This window comes from Lathyrus oleraceus, chromosome 5 (genome assembly GCF_024323335.1).
Source record: "Lathyrus oleraceus cultivar Zhongwan6 chromosome 5, CAAS_Psat_ZW6_1.0, whole genome shotgun sequence".
Classification (NCBI taxonomy): Eukaryota; Viridiplantae; Streptophyta; class Magnoliopsida; order Fabales; family Fabaceae; genus Lathyrus; species Lathyrus oleraceus.
The window spans coordinates 378,202,443-378,218,439 of NC_066583.1; positions in this window are offsets into that span (position 1 = coordinate 378,202,443).

Sequence of the window (15,997 nt, forward strand, 5' to 3'; positions counted from 1 at the left end):
TAACACTCAACAAAATAATTTAACCAGAAATTTAATTAGTTAAAGTCACCAAAATATGCACAATAGCAGTTAACATGAACCACACAACAAAATAACACATAAAACTCAACTCATCAGCTAGAAACGCAGTCACTAACATTGCATCTTAAGTAAAATAATATATTAACATCTTTAAGTGTGCATTAAGCCTATTAAGGCACCACCATGAGATAACACTACACATTAGCTTTCCAACGCTTCAAATTACACATCAAACAAAGCTATAGAACTCCAGATACGCCATTTTCAGTTTTGCAATATTCCACCGCAAGCAGTGGTAACTGGTTACACTTAGTGCATAACCGGTTACAGGCATGAAAAATAGTCTGGAAAACTATTTTTCACCATTAGAAGTCTTTAGGCCTCCAATTTTGATTCCATAAATAGAAGAAAAGCTTTGCAACTCAAGACCGAGATGCCAGACACCACTGTTTTAATGAAATGTCTGAAAGAACTTCCACCATGTTTTAAGGTTATACTTGAAGGGAGATTTGGCAGAATTGTAAGTCTTCTTATTATCAAAGTTCAGACATCGGCCATCATTTCCTTGGCTGAATTTTAGATCCTCCGCTCCGGAGCTTTCTTTTCCAAGAATTTCAGCTTACTTCTGCCTTAGAGGAGTTTGAAGGGCTCTTGGGTTCCTCTATGAAGAGAAGGATATCGTACAACAGAATTGGCCAGGTACCTGAAGTGGAAAAATCATCTATGACAATTCATATCCCTATTTCAGCTGCCATGACTAATTGGAAGAAAAGAGAAAACTTGTTAGGGTTTCGAAATGCTTACCTAGAAGGAGAAGCATAAAGATTATTGGCAGCACGACATTGAGATGCTCTTTGGGAATATGCTAGCCTTCCTCATATATGGGCAAGTACTTTTCCAAAATTATGAGGGTTTTATTGACTCAATTGCTATTAGCATTTTCTGGGCCGTGTGAAAATAGAACAAAGTCCAGTTTGTCCACTTCTAGCTGATGTCTTCCACAGTCTTCACCATCGCCATGAGAAGAAAAATGACACCCTGACCTTTTACCTTCCCTACTTTATAAATGGCTCACATCACATGTGTTCAAACCAAATGCCCTCACCAGTGATATGTCTAGTATAGATTGGGCCCAGACCTTGGTGTCTCTAACTGAATGGGATATCACTTGGTACCGTAGCAAGCTTAATATGGAGGAAATCATCATTAATTGTGGAAGTTTTCCTAACGCACCTTTAATAGGGTCCAAAGGTTGTATTAGCTATAACCTAATGCTAGCTATATGACAGTTTGGCTATCCTATGTTAGGGAAACTTAAAGACAAGGAGCTGGAAGAAATGATTATGGATGACATGGGTGCCAAGAATCCAGCTTTGCTCCATAAGATTTTCAGATCATGGGAAAATATTCACACCAAAGGCCCTGAGCTAAGGAACATGGATGGTGTGTCTAAAGTACCGTACCAACAGTGGGTTATAGAAAGGGGTCAAGTTGTCAAACACCCTTTTTCCATAGAGATCCCCCATAGGCCTGCTATGCCAGAGCCAAAACCAGTCTCACTTGAGGAAGTAGAGGAGCTGAGAGCTAAGGTGGCCAGACTTGGGAAGGAAAATAAGGACTTGCAATTGAGCCTTCAATAGGTTACTAATGAGCGAAATGAAATGAAGTGGGAGCTGTTGGTGTAAGCCCTAGAGGCCAATACTTTTGGTACTTGTATCGAATTATTTATTAATAATAAAATGATTTTTCTTTATTATGTTTATTTAATAAAGTCCCTAGAATAGCTAGTCCATTTAATGTATCAAGTGTGACTTAATCATGAGATCCCATTAAACATAAGGACATTATTCTTAGAGTATCCGTAGTCGAGCTTTGTTGTGAAGTGGGATAACATTAAAGCATTAAGACTATTATGTATATAGACTGATGATCATATCTCATGTATCATGGATAAGGAGTTATCAAGTCTTAAACATAGGTATGAATATTATGAGTAATATTTATACTGGATGGACCCGCTATGAGAATACTATATAGAATGTTATGCAAAGTGTCATAATTTATTCTCATGGTGATAGTGGTGTATACCACCCTTCGACCTGAAACCACTATGGACCCTAGATGTAGAGTCGAGTGCTTTATTGTTGATCAAACATTGTCTGTAACTGGATGACCATAAAGACAGTTGATGGTACTCAACGAAGCATGCTGAGGGACATAAGTGACGTAGATGGAATTTGCCCATCCTACGTAATAGGATGAATGCCTAAGGGGCCAATATTGAACTGGAATGGATGACACAGTCTATGCCTTGTATTCAATATAGACATAAGGGCAAAAGGGTAACTATACACATAAGTATTATCACAAAAGTATTTGTCAGATCACATGACATTTTTGTGTCTTGGGTAGCAGTGATGTGTTGTTAGATACCGCTCACTGTTCATTATGTTAAATATGTGATTTAATATAATTGCCAATGTCACAAAAACCTACATGGTCATATACAAAAGGACGCATTGATGAGAGATAGAGTAAATAAGGAACACCGTAAGGTACGGTGCACTTAAGTAAATTGTAGAACATCGTAAGGTACAATGCACTTAAATAGAATACGAAATATGGTAAGGTACCACGCGCTTAAGTGATTTTGGTATATCATAAGATATGGGTCACATGCACTTAAGTGGGCTTTTTAGCTTACAGCCCACATAAGTGGTTCTATAAATAGAACCCTTGTGCAGAAGCATTTGACTAGATGAAAATTTCGTTTCTCTCTCTTTGTCTCACTCAAAGCCTTCATTCGTAGCAGCTAGTACTGAGACTGAAGGAATCCACTCGTGTGGACTGAGTAGAGGCGTTGTCACCATTCAACGTTCGTGATTACTCCTTCGATCTGCATCAAAGGTTTCAATCGCCACAAGAGATAACGATTCTATAACTAATCATGCCCATTCTTAAGGATCACTAAAGGAGAAACTTTTAATTTCTGTTGCGTTTTGGATCGCTATTCTCCTTCAAGTGGTATCAAAGCCACTTATGAAACCATGCATATGATAGCTGTTTATTTTCTATTTTTTCTGTATTAATACGATTAAAAGATGGAATGAATCAAAGAATAAACGAGTAATTAAATTTGGCATCATGTGTGTATGATTTGGATGATTGATGTTATCTATGCTTCAGAATTCGACGTTAGTATGGTGAAGCGGTGATACATCGATCGTCCATAGGTTACACAATTGAGATCGATCAAGTTATATATATGATATAAGTAAGTCTGATGCAAAATATAGTATATATATGATATATTGTTTCTCTTTCGTTCATTCAAACACTTAATGGTTGTCCTTTGAGCGATCAAGGGTCATTTGCTTCGGAATCTGACGAAAAAATGGTGAAGCAATGACATGTTGATCAATCATACTGAATTACAATCGAGATGTGTTTGACGGTATGAAATTGGTGCATTAGGGTTCATGACGGTACAAGGGTTGTGCTGTCAGAGAGTTATGCGATTAGGGTTGTGACTGCGCAAGGTCGTACTTTAAAGTATCAAGTGTTGATGCGAAAATCGACGTCGATTTCAAATGAATTGTTCATTAAAATCTTGCGTAGTATGATCAGTCGCTGAAATTTAATTTGGTTTATTTAATTAACATAATTTAAATTATTAATAATAATAATGTGTTTTTTATTATTGTCTTGTGGTGATCGGTTATGGCCTTAGTTTTCCTTTATTTTGTTTTGAGATTTTAAAATACGACTTGCGTGTCGTGCCTCTCTTTTAATCTCTTAATGTAACTTATTTTCTCATCTCACTCCCTCATATGTAAAAAAAGTTTCTTTTATGTAATGTAATGATATGAAGAAAGAGAAGAATACAATATCAAAGGAGGACAACCTTGAAGATATTGCTTGGAGAAGCTTAGATCGTTATTAGGTTAGCTTAGGTTCTCTCATTTGGCTTGGGAGAAGAATTGCGCTAGAGGCCATAACTGTTTCATTTTGTATGTATGTTGATGCATGTGAGAGACAATTTATATGATAAATAAGCTGGTGAGATCAGAATAATTGCAAATTATGTCAAATTAAATATTAGTTTTATGCTTCCAAGTTTTAGCACTCATCAAGACTAGTATCGAATAATGTACGTTTCACCTATGCAAGGTCATGTTCTATATTAGTAAGGTGCGATGGGATAATTGTAATATCCAATTGCTAAAACAATGGGTCAAACTTAACTAAACAAATTATAATAAGATTATATACGTTTAGAAGCAAGAGTTGGAAATGATCCATGTGATGGATTGGAATAAGGAGTTATTCACCCAACTAAAATATTCGAGAGTTGTATTAGATACAATTGGAAGAAGTTTTTACCTAAATAACCTAGTTTTGTATAATCTTCCTACACAGACTTAAAACAAATTGAAATGTGGATCTCAACCCACTAGAAAATCTTCCAACGGGATTTTCCGAATCAAATGATGAGGGTCATTTGTTTTGAGTAAAATAGTGGGAGTATATTTAATTAAAGGCCTAATTAAATATGTTATCTTAGTGATACTTATATTTTCATTATTTTTCATGTAGATTACAATGACAACAAACATCTATAACAACATTTTGCGATCAATCCTTGATAAGGAAAAATTGTTTGGGACAAATTTTCTGGATTGACATCAAAATCTGAGGATTATCCTCAAACATGATAGAAAGCTATATGCCTTAGAGAAACCTGTTCCTGGAGAGGAACCTCCTAGTTCTGCACCTAAGGCAGAAAGAGATGCTTCTAAGAAGCATGTCGATGATGCCAATGAAACTGCTTGCCTCATGCTAGCTACCATGAACTCATAGTTGCAAAAGCAACATGAGAACATGGCAACGTTTGATATGATCGAACACCTGAAGATGCTCTATCAAGAACAGGAAAGACATGAAAGGTTTGAAGTTTCAAAAGCCCTTTTTCAAGGCAAGTTAGCTGAGGGAGCCCCCGTAGGTCCCTATGTGCTCAAGATGATTGGGTTTGTGGAGAACCTTGAGAGGTTGGGTTTTCCCCTCAGAAAGGAACTTGCGACTGATTTGATCTTGCAATCGTTGCCAAATAGCTTCAGTCAATTTTTCCTTAATTTCAATATGAATGATATGGATAAATATCTTCCTGAACTGCTAGCCATGTTAAGAACTGTTGAGCAGAATCTGAAGTCAAAAGGGAAGTCCATTCTGATGATCGAAAATGGAAAGAGACAGAATAAAAGACCCACCAAGCATGGTGTTAAAGGGAAAGGCAAGGAAGTTTCCAAACCCAAACCCACAACTCCTGCTTTGAAGCCTAGTGGAGGGATAGAAAAGGAAGGCACCTGCTTCCATTGCGGTAAGACCAGACACTGGAAGCGAAATTGCCCAAAGTACTTGGAAGATAAGAAGAATGGAGTAGAGACTTCAACTTCAGGTATTTTTGCTATTGAAATTAATTTATCTACTTCTGCATCATGGGTATTAGATACTGGATGTGGTTCTCACATTTGTACCAATTTGCAGGGGCTAAAAAGGAGTAGAGATTTGGCAAAACGTGAAGTTGACCTACGAGTTGGCAATGGAGCAAAGGTTGCTGCTTTAGCCGTAGGAACTCATGTGTTGACTTTACCTAGTGGTTTAATAATTCAGTTAGAGAACTGTTATTACTTACCTGTAGTTAGCAGGAATATTATTTATGTTTCTTGTTTAGACAAATTTGGTTTTTCATTTATAATAAAGAACAATTGTTGCTCCATTTATTTAAATGATATATTCTATGCTACTGCACAAATGAACAATGGATTATATATCCTTGATCTTGAAATGCCTATTTATAACATTAATACTAAAAGGATGAAACCTAATGAGTTAAATCTAACTTACCTTTGGCATTGTCGATTAGGCCACATAAATGAGAAACGCATTTCCAAACTCCATAAAGATGGACTCTTGGACTCTTTTGATTATGAATCATATGATACATATAGATGTTATTTAATTGGAAAGATGACAAAGTCTCCATTCACAGTATAAGGTGAAAGAGATAATGATCTTTTGGCCCTCATACATACTGATGTATGTGAACCATTGAACATACCAGCCAGAGGAGGTTTTCAGTACTTCATCATATTTACTAATGATTTTAGTAGATATGGTTATGTATATTTAATGAAACACAAATCAGAGTCCTTTGAAAAGTTCAAGGAATTCAATAATGAAGTACAAAACCAAATAAGTAAGAATATTAAAAGTCTTCGATCAGATTGAGGTGGTGAATATTTAATCCTAGAGTTTGATGACCATCTGAATGATATGGAATTCTATCCCAACTTACTCCTCCTGGAACACCCCAATGGAACAGTGTATCTCAGAGAAGAAATCGAACCTTGTTAGACATGGTCCGATCTATGATGAGTCACGCCGATCTTCCAAACTCCTTTTGGGGACATGCACTATTTACAGAAGCTTACACACTTAACTGTGTTCCATCCAAAAAGGTTGAGAATACACCATATGAGATATGGAGTGGTAAGTGTAAGACCCCAATTTTGACCCTAAGATCCCTCATGGCATCATATCATTGCACATTGCATTTGCCTCAAGGATCATAGCATCTTGGCTCCTAACGCTAGGGTGGGATTTGTGAGTTGGTCTGAGACCACCAAGCATGCTTGAATTGTATATTATTGCTTTTCTTATTTTGTTTACTAACCAAAAGCACAAAAATATGTCACTAACATCTTTTGTTTTATAGCTTGAGCAATCATAAGATCCAAGGCTCCTAGGAGACCCTATGCTCATTGATATGGCCAGGTGAAGGTGAAAGCAAGCATGACAATGGTTCCCAAAGCACTCATTCATCATATATTCCTCCCAAAGTTCTCAATTTTTCAATTTGATCAAGATAAACCAAAGGGCTTGAGGATTGTTTCCCAAGGAAACCCTAATTCATTTGTGCATTGACTGTGCCTTGCTCATGAAGCAACCTCAACCCATGATCAAATATAATCAAGGGAAGTTCTTTCATTCATCATTTCATGCATATTTGAGCTTATTTGAGTCTCCTCAATCATAAATTCATCAAGATTTGAAGTTTGGACTTGAGAAGTTGACCAGTCAATTCATCTGACTATTTTGAAATCCACTGAGACCTAACTTTTGATGTGTTTGTCAAATGGAGATTACCTCAAGATAAAACATGTTCTTAAGAACCATATGAACAACTTTCATGTTCATCAAAAATTGATTTGAAGCTTGGAAGGTCATCATCCATTTCAAAACATTATAGGTCATTTTGACTGAAACCCTAATTTTGGGTCAACTTCCCAAGGACCTAACTCACTCATTTTTCATGATATTGAGGTGGGATCAAATGAATTGGAACTTTTAGGATGTCTAATTCATTTGTTATGTTGAACAAATTTTCATAATCCTAAAAGAAACACATGTGATAATACAAAACATTATAGGTCACTTTGGACCAAAGTCATTGAAAAGTGAAAAAGTCCAACTTCAAGTGCCCATAACTTTCTCATCAAAAATCCAAATGATTCAAAATTTGAGTCCAAATGGATTTTCTTGAAAATATCTACAACGTTTATGTTTAAGGTGTTTTAATTTGGAGCTTGCATCATTGAAACAGAAGGGCTTGAAGTTGGTCCATTTTGGCAAAATTCACATATGCATGTTTTGTACATTGGACTTTATGACCAGTTTTCATTAATTTCCCAATTCCAAACGGATTCGTGTTCAACATAAAAAATGTTCCTCATGTCAAGACCTTTCCAACCATTACCCACAATACCATGTTTTATTTTGGTAAGATGCGTTTTCGAAGAAGGGAGAGTTTATGTGCATTTTTGGAAACCATGTGAAAACTCATTGCATAATCCAATTCCATCATATCTGCACGTCCATTTCAGCTTGTTATGACTTCAGCATGCCAAATCATTTGCATTTAGGCCTCCCATGTACCTGTACAGGCCCATGCATGGAGGCCCTCACTTCATGCACACATGAATTTCCCATGCCTTGCAGCTTGCTTTGCTATAAATAGAGGTGTTCAGCTTCACCATTTCCCAACCTCAAGGCGCCTTATATGCTGCAGAGCTCAATCCAAACCTCACTCAAAGGGAATTTTGCACTTTCATTTCATTTTTTCATATCCAATTTTCAACTTCCTTGGTTGTTCATTGGACTCTAATTCCCTAGCCTCACTTCCTTTCCACCTCAAGAGCAAACTACAATAGAGAATTGGAAGAGATCGTGCTTCATAGATCTGCATTTCTAAGGTTGATGTTCAAACTTTTTTTAATCGAAACTCACTGATTCTTGCTCATTTCTTGTGGTTATTGGCTCCTCTGAATCCTCTCATAAGAAGCAATTGAATTGTGCATTTAATTTTGTAAATCCATCAAGTTCAGTTTGAACTCCATTATTTTCCATCTCTGATTTCTCTTCCTATGAGGATCTAGAGTGAAAACCAATGGCACAGGGGTGATGTACATCACCCCAGCTTTCCAATGATATGAGGATCGCTTATTTTGGTTGAGTTTTCCATACCTGCAACTCTGGCCGGAATCCATGTGTTCGTCGGAGAAGACGGTGGTGTACACCACCATCCCTTTTCCAGATTGAATCTAGGCCGTGTGATCATGTTTCTAGATCTAATCATAGCTATCAATTGTTATGACTTTCATTAATTCATTGTGTTGCTCAGTTGACTTGGACCTATGATGCGCGCGCATTCTATTGCCCTCAGATCTTCCACGTCATTTAATGAAAGGAGATCCAACGCGCCTGATTTATTCTATTTTCTGATTTTCTATTTTTATTTTCCATTATTTCATTTTATTTTAAAAATTCATAACTCTTTCATTTTAATTCCAAAAAATATGGGACCAATTGCATTATTTCCCTTTTTAATTCTAGTTTCTGAAAATGATTTTTAATATTTTTTATTTTGTCATTTGATATTTTTTGTGAATTTTCTCTTTTCTGGTTATTTTTATTTCATTTTAAATAGTTTCCAATATTCAAAAAATACAAAAATATTTTCTTAACCTCTTTGAATGATGATGAATCTATGAAAAATATTCTCATCAATTTATTAATTGATTTGGGATTTATTTGAGATTTTAGTTCAATTAGGTTATTTTTTATTCATTTTTAATTGTTTAAAAATAGTTTCTGGTTTCTAAAAATGCTGAAATTTTTTATCAAACTTTGTTTGACCTTGTTGAACTTAGGACAATCCATTTGGACTTTTCAAAATTGATTTGAAATGGATTTGAAGTTTGACCTTTAATTGTTTATTTTAATTCAAGTATTACTTTAATTTTCAAAAATACCAAAAATATTTTATTTGTTTCTTGACTTCTAAGTTTCATTTTGCTTCTGTTTACTATTGATTGACCTTGATCCCATTCATCTTTGGTCAATGTACTTTGCTTATTTCATTTGATTTTCAATTCATGTATATTCTTATTCATCTTCTTCTTCATCTTTTTCTTTTTGATCAATGAGTTAAAGATTGGTGGTTAGCCTTGACATATGGGAGGCTTAACCTTCCTTGATACAAATCTAATTCATCTTGATCAAAGATCAAGTGAATGGCTTTGCATTAAGGATAGGTTGCTTCTTGGTCAAGCAAAAAACCTAAATCAATACAAGATCATTCTTCTTTTCTTTTGGCATGGCAAGTTGTAGGAGCTTGGCTTACTAGTCAAGGTCTCTAACTTGTGTTTGTTGCCTATATTTTTATTGACCGGCCTCAGATAGGTGTGACTACTACATTAGTCCACTTACGATTGCTTAACATAACGCTAAATTGCCTTGTGGCACACTAACACTAACTATTGACCATTAACTTTTAATTCAAGTCATTTAATTCTTGCAATTTACTTTTATGCAATTTAATATCTTATCCATTAATTCATTTGCTTTTGCCCTTTGCTCACTTGAGCTCATGTTTATGTTAATGCAATTTGCCTTTTGCTCTCTTGAGCATATTATTGTGTATATACTATTGTGCTTGTGTTTTGTTTTGATTGTTGTGAACCAAATGCAAATGGACAAAAGGACTTAGACTTTAGGACATTCCCTATGCTAATGGAGTTTGAAGAGTAAATAGGCCTCATGCCTTTAGAGTACTATAAATGTCAAAGAGCAACTAGGCCTCATGCCTTTAGAATGCTTAAAGCTTGAAGATGAATTGAAAGGACCAAATTCTAAACTCCCTCTTGTCCATTCATTCTATTGCATTGTGGAACTTTTTGATTTGTGTGTTCTTGTGCTAGGGATCCCAACTTGAGCCAAATAGAAGAACCATTGTCATGAGCATCCAAAGTGAGAGATACAACGGCCATTGGAAGATTCCTAGGAGCTTGCTTGCTTGTTTGCTTGATTGCTTGAGTTATTTACTTATTGCTTGCTATTCCAAAGGAAAGGGAACAACTTGGATCATCACTATGATCTCAAGAAGGGAATTCCATTTGTGGTTTTATTTCTCTTCCTTCATCTTTGTATGTTTAGGACTTAGCCATTCTTCTTCTTCCCTCCACTCTAACCCAAGCCAAAACTTTTGTGCAAACATTAACATTTGTTTTCAAAATTAGAAACCTAAGCATTATGCTTTTGATTTTTCCAAACTTCTTTTCAGAACACTTATTTTGAATTGAATCCTAAGTCAACTTTGACCATATTTTGTAAATACTTTTCATTGGTAAATACAACTCACTCAATTGTTTTTGTGATTTCAATGGCCACTTTTGCCAAAGCTTTTCATAAACATTAGCTATTAGGTTTGAGTTATCTTAGTGGATGATATAATACTCACATGTATCCTTAGTGATGGACAATGAGTTTTCCATGCTTATTATAGGGTTAACCCCTCACTAGCATGTTGAAGCTATCCTCACATGGTGGATTTGTGGTTTTAGGTTGAGTTTTCTCCCTTTGATAACAAAAGACCTTAAGGCTTTTGGACCAATCAATTCACCAACTTGTTTTGAGATTTTTACCCCGAACTACGAGGTTTTGATCCTAATCTTTGTTAAGATGGTACGTAGGCAATGGGTTTATCCATTCAAACACAAAACTTGTAAATAATTTGTACATTCTTCTCTCATCTCCCCAATCATGTTTGCACAAATATTTTTTCATAAATACCAACCTACCTTACAACAAATTGTGAAAAGGGCTCCCTAGGAGTACCTAGGATGTTTTGGGTGCTTAAAACCTTCCCATTGCATAACCAACCCCCTTACCCAGATCTCTGACATTTTTATTAGTTTTTGATTTGATAAAACTTCTCGGTTTTTGTTTGTTTTCTAACCTTTCCTTTGGATAAATAGAAGTGCGGTGGCGACTCGATTTGTATGATTTACTTTTGATTTAGTCAATAAATCTAAAGGTAACGAATACCCCGCTATAGAAAAGTGGCGACTCTGCTGGGGATAGTTTGCCTAGTGGGTTTTGCCTACTTTTCACATTTGTTGTATTGTATGTTTATATTATTTGTGACATATTTTTGTGCAAATTTGGGATTACTGTATTGTATGTAATGCATGAATTGCTTGATATATTAATTGCTTGTATGCTTGATGCTTTTCTGAGATGAGTTCTATACCCGAACTCAAGTGTGTAACACCTCAAAATTTACCCTCCTCTTCTTGAGACTAGTTTGGGGCATGGCATTTCATGTTTAGGGAATTAGGCATTGCATTTTGCATCTCATATGAAAATAAGAAGATCATCCTCCAAGGTCTTTTCAAAAGATGGGGAAGTTAAGTGATTCAAGCCTGAGGGTCTCTATGAATTAATCATCAACCATCTGAGGGTATGGGCTCCAATTAGGGTTTCTTGATTCTTCAAAGGTTTTGAGCATCACCTTGTCTGCAAGGAGATATCACCATCATCATGGTTTTATCATCAAGGGTTTCAGAGTTCATCCTGAAGTTCCTCTAGATTAGGGTTGTGGCTTCTGGTCAACCCTAATCAATGTAGTTCTTCCAACTAGGGTTTCTCAAAGAGATGAGGTATTTTATTGGTATGAGGATCACATGATTATTATAAGGAGCTTACATGATCTAGGGTTTCATTTTGAAGCAATTTCACCAAGTGGTAGAGGCTCAAATTGATCAAGGCATTTCAAGGTCATATGAGGACCAAAAGTCAACTATGCAGTCAACTGAGGGCTATGAGGTGGGGAAATGAGTTGAGAAACCTCAATCATGTTCAAATGGGGTCTATTCATCATTCTAAACATCCATCTTGAAGATTCAAAGGTCATGGCAAAAGTTACTAAAAATGGAAAATGACCTATAATTCAAAGTTTCCAAATTTGGCAAGTTTTTGGTCCACTTTCAACTTGACTTTTCAATATCAAGGAAGCCTCAAATGGATTTTTGTTGAACATGAAAGTTGTAGATCTTTGTCTCCTCTTTTCAAAACGTCCTAATTCATGTCCATATGATGAATGGTTGAGGAGTTATGGTCATTTGATCACAAAGTATGCATGGAAATTCAAAATGGCATAACTTTTGATATAATGCTTCAAATTGGTTCATTCTTTTTGGAAAATGCTTCTCATGTTCAAGACATCTCAAAATGGCATCATTTGACTCAATTGTGCAAGAGGAATCATGGTCAAAAATCACATTATTTCACATTTGTCCTAAGGATGATATCATGCTACAAATCACAATTCACAAAGAACCAAGGCAAAGCTTCAATTCAGCATTCTTCATAGACCATATTGGAGTAAAAATGAGCCATTGACATGCATGAGAGAGGCTTGTGTATTCATTGTTTCACACATGTTCAAAATGAAGCAAATCTTCACCATTCATTTTTGGCTTGAGATGTAAGCTAAGCAATCTTCAAATCATGACCCTTGGTTGTTTTTGAGTGGATTAAAGCCCTAGCATGAGAGCACACGTGCATTATGGCCATGGGAGCTCATTTGCATTTTTGCAATTTGCTCCATAACTCACTAATCATGATTAGCAAATGGAAAATATGATTAGCATTGTCATTAGCAAGGAGTATAAATAGAAAAACCCTAATCATAACTGCCAGAACCACCATTTCAGATCTAGAATTCAAGAACTCTCTCAAAATTCTCTCTCTTCGATTTGCATTTTTCTCCACATAAACCTCAAAGATCCTTGCATATTCTTGATCCTCATCCTTCACTGATCAAGAATCATCCATTGTTTGGTGCAATTCATCAAGATTTCGAGCAGTTCATGTGCATTATCATGATGATGGAATTTAGAAATTGAAGCACATTCAAGAGGTTTCAGCCATTGCTTTTTGCTTAAAGCTTCAAAAGAAGTTCAAAGGAGAAGATCTAGAGCAGTAGAGCTTGAGAGAACGCGTTTTCAGAGAACTCCATTTCCAGGTGATGCTATTTTCACTTTCTCCTTTTGCTGTTTTTAGGTTATAGGATGGTAGATCGTGATGCATAGGTTATGGTTATATGATTAGAATTGAGTTTGAGTGAGAATTGAGGATGTAGTGATGACTGAAAGTTTGGATCTCAAAACTTTCCTTCTTCGATTTGCAAAACCTAGGAGGAATTAGGATAAGCCAATAGCATATTTGGATTCAGCGTGGAGAGACGAGTAGAATGGTATATGTCTCGTGAATTTCTGGAAAAATGCAGGGAGGCGCCACCGTGGGGCTCGCCGGAGAAGACGACCGGAGCGGAGCTCCGGCGTCTGTATCATTTCTAGGGTTTGATGTGTGGATGCCATGTGGCTTCATGCGTGGGAGTTTGATTGGATATGATTGCTTTGACCAAAGCCACGCGTGCGCTGAAAGCTGACTGGGAGGTTGACTGGTTTAATGAAACGACGCGTTTCATCAGTTCAAACGTGGACCGTTGATTGCAGTGCGCGCCAGATCCTGTGGCTCATGATTTTTCTGGATTTATTCAAATAATTTCATTTCCCTCCATTTTGTTTTGTTATTTCAATTATTATGGTCTTTTTGTAAAATTCATAAAAAATCCAAAATTGTCCAAATGAGTCCCAATTTTTTTTAATAGTTTTGTATTGATGTCCACGTTTTTATGGTGTTGAATTCATGAATTTTTGATGTCTGGATTTTTATATGGGAATTTTTGAATCAATTTGGTGCCAAATTGCCCTAGTGCATTCAATGCATTGTGAAATCCTCAATTTTGAACATGTTGATCCAATTTTTTGCATACATGACATGAATTATTGGTCACTGGTTTGGATTTTTTCTCACATGTTATCATCATTTTTGACACATAGAGAAAGATGTGATAATTTGTGTCACATTTTTGACATTGAATTGGTGCATTTTTGTTCACATAGCATTTGCATCATTATGGACTTGATCTTTTGCATATTGAACATTCATGGCATAAAGAACTTATACAAAAAATCCCAAAGTCATTGCATGCATTTCTGGTTTGATATGAATTTTCTAAATTGGAAGTTCATTTTGTGCATATTTTTGGTCATTACATTACATAGACCAGTTGAGATACTTGGTCATTGATTTGATGTTGGTCCTTTTGAGGGCATTGGATGGAGTGTTTGAATGTGAGATGTGCAAAAGGATGGGTCCTGGATTGGTCATTTGGTTAGGTTTTGAGTCTTGTACATAAACTAAATTTGTTTTGTTGTTTCAGGTGGATACTCATCATTGATGATTGGGTTTGTTCTCACCTTGTGAGATACAAATGCATTGAGTTCTGACTTATTGTTGTTTTGTAGGGTTTTGATTGATGTGATGAGCTCATGAGCTTATTTGAGTGTTAGAGCACTTGTGCATTGAATTGTGTAACTGTTAGAGGGTTTCACTGCTCGTCTTCTGGTTTTATGACTGAAGTACTGACTGTTTAGTCTTTGTGCAGGTACCTTAGTTGCTTGCTTGCTTTAGCTCTTGATTGAGCTTTGGATTGTGGTTGACATACCACTCAGGTAGTTAGCTTCTTACTTCATAAAGTCTGAAGTCCTGTCACCTTTTTGGCAGGCATTTCGCTGGCAAGTCCTCCTTCAGAGGCTCTGTTTGTGTTTGTTTAAAATTGTGCCCAAAGACCTCCAAGGAGAGGCATGTGATATTTGATAAGACCTCCAAGAGAAGAGGCAATTGACGGATAAAAGGGATTAGTAGCCAATCCCCCGTTATTCGATGTATCGTTCTTTATGCTCGCACTACGTGCTGATGCTTTTGAACATGTGCCCCAGATCTTTTGTCCAAAGTCTGTCAAGTGGAAAAGGATCCCACTTTCTGGACCCCCACGCTTTCTATGTCATGAGCTCACCCTGGCCAAGGTTAAGAGCTATGAGGTCCCATCCTCATTACCATTTTGATCAGCTTCACCCTGACGTTCAATGTTAATGGTTAAGAGCTACAGATTACCCTTACAGTTTGGCTTGTTTGTCGAGGTTGATATGACCCCTCTTGACTAAAGCCCACCCATTGTTTGAGACTCTTGTATGGATATAGTGTGTGATGCTTGTTCACTTGTGTTGGTGTGTTTATTTGCTTTCCTCTTCTCATCTCCTTTCTTGTAGGAGTCGTACGATTAACTTCTGAGGAATTTGAACGTATGGAGAGTTTAGACTTGAGTTGACTCGCTTCCTGTGTGAGTTAAGTTCTTGTTAGAGACCTCAGCTTAGGGATATTTGATTGCATGACGACTATTAGGCTCGAGTTTCAGTCTCCCTATTAGTTTGTTGTTTCCCCGGTCTCTGGTTAGGAGAGTGTTTTACCCCTGGTAAGAGGGAACTACGTCGCCCTGATTCTCATACCAGATGAGATACGTAGGCAGGAGGTTGTGAGCAATCTCTCCGGGCAAACTATTTTTTCTTTCTTTTCTTCTTTGAGTCTCTGTGTGTTCACCCTTTTCTTTGTTTTTGCGTGTGTTCACCCTTACTTCCTACTGGTGTTTACCGCTTCAGGTCTTTGTTCC